Source organism: Bison bison, unplaced genomic scaffold (assembly GCF_000754665.1).
Source record: "Bison bison bison isolate TAMUID 2011002044 unplaced genomic scaffold, Bison_UMD1.0 scf7180017864180, whole genome shotgun sequence".
Lineage (NCBI taxonomy): Eukaryota > Metazoa > Chordata > Mammalia > Artiodactyla > Bovidae > Bison > Bison bison.
The window spans coordinates 15,770,323-15,772,534 of NW_011494752.1; positions in this window are offsets into that span (position 1 = coordinate 15,770,323).

Sequence of the window (2,212 nt, forward strand, 5' to 3'; positions counted from 1 at the left end):
GGGAGGTGGGGGGCGGGGGCACCAGGTCCCGCGGGGCTCCGTCTCCCATCAGCGGGATCCCCTGTGCCCAGCCGGCCGCCAGCCGGAATCTGTCTGGGTCCCAACTCTCCTGCCCCTCCCCGCGCTGTTCCAGGGCGGAGTCTGTGGAGTTGAAATCAGGACACGGCGAGAGGAAGAGTTATATAACTGGGAGAAGCCGAGAAGGACGAGTGAGGACCGGGAGAGACAGCCCGAAAGGAGCCGAGGGAGGTGCAAAGAGCACCAGGGCGAGTGGGGAAGAAACGTTAGGGATGGGAAAGATTTCGGTGCACATCAAAGGGGAAGAATTCACGCGAAGACGGGTTGTGATGCTCCGGGAAGAGTCACCTGGGGCGTCCGGGGCTTCCCCGCAGTGCCCTTCCCTGCTGCCAACAGCAGCCGGGCCCGAGCGCGTGAAGCCTCGGGAAGGGGCGCTGATACCCGTTCGGTTCCTCTTGGGGAGGCAACTTTAGCCAGAGCCCGGGACGGCAGCGGTGGAGCAGATGGGGCCGGAAACCACAGCTCCGCCCAGCCCACCTGGGAGAGTGGGGCTCCAGCTGGGGTGGGGAACAGGTAGCTGGCTCCTCCCACGCCAGGCATTAACTGCTCTAGACCCCTAGGAAGAAGGCTAGCGGACCCAGACGTCTGGGTCCCCAGAGGCTGAGAAGCGCAGCCCGGTACTCGTTTGCGAACCGACTCTCTAGAAAGGAGAAAGGGGGGCGCGCGGTGAGCGCTGACTTGCCGCGCAAGCGCAGGGTGGGGTACTCGGGCGCGTGCGGCGGAGGGAGGGGGTGGGCGCGAGCGTGTGGGAGTGCACGTGCGGGTCCCGGGCAGCTCCCCGCTCCCCGCCTCCACCCCTCCCCTCCCCTCCCTCTCTTCCTTTCGCTCTAAGATGCCTCCTCCACATTGGCTGCCAAGGCCCTGATGTCAGGGGCAGCCGCTGGAGCGGATTGGGCGGACGCGCGAGTTCGGGAATCTGGCCCCGGAGTCTAGCTCTCCAGTTACTCTGGCAACAGGGCAAGCAACCCCCCAGAGGGAAGGGGAACGGAGCTCATCACCGCTCCTGGGTCCCGCCTCCCTCCGGACTCACACCGAGTCCGTTTCTGTGGCAGCGCAGCTCGCTGCTCCCCGGCTTCCTCCTAGGGCTCTCTGTGTCTCGAGAACCTGGCGACCTGCCCTCGACCTTCGCCGCGGTCTCCCAGCCCCCCACCCTGCCAACTCCCATCCTAAGTCAGCCACAAGCCGCAGCCGACAGGAAGCGAATTTCTGTTGCTTAGTAACCTGCCTGCTTGCCCCCTCCCCACTATTTAACGCAGATCGGGGAGGCGGAGAATGAGCCCCGAGCCCTTCTCCCGCCCCTGCCCTTCGCCCTCTCGCCCAGTTTCCTGTGAGGGGGCCGAGATGACAGGAAGTCAAACAAGCACCTCAGACCACCTTTCTCTCTGGCCGGACAAGGGGCTTCGGCTGTTTTCAAGGCCACATCCCCCACCCCAGAACCCTGAGTCGCGCTGTGCGCGTCTTGCTCTCGCCATCTCGCGGCTAAGTCGCGAAGGTTCAGTGGAGAAGGGCCCGAGCTAGGTGAGAGCTCGTAACCGGAGGTGGCAGAGTGGGGGCAGGACTGGGGATGGGGAGACTAGCGCGGTGAGGCCGAGTGCAGCGGGGTGAGGTGCCGCGGAAGGGATGGGGCGAAGGCTACCGCTGGGAGGCCGTCGGGGCTGCGGGTGTGAAGAGTCACAGCTGAGGATACACACCTCATCCGTGGGAAGAACCAAAGGGAGGCTTAACGCGGCCCCAGGACCTGAGACACAACCCTTTCTGACCACACCCGCCCTCAACAGTCCAACTGCAAACCCTGACCTTTAGTCCTGCCCTTCAGAGAGGGACCGCAGCGCCGCACCCCCGCCCTAGTGTCGGGAAGGGGAATCCCAGCCCAAGAAGGACAGGGAGTCCTTTCAGGCCCCCCTCAACATCCGGAACCCAAGACATCTGCCGCCCAGTTCTTCCCTCACGCCGCCCTACCCTTTTCTAAAGGACCCAGACGTCCTGCACCCAGTTTTCTTCCTAGTGCCTCTCCAGAAACCCGAACGTCCATTCTCATCTTCACCCATCCTGCGCCTCAGGCGTCCCGCCCCCCCTGCGCCGAGACGGTTTCCCTCTTTCCAGACACCCTCGCGGCTCCCCGTTACCCGATTCT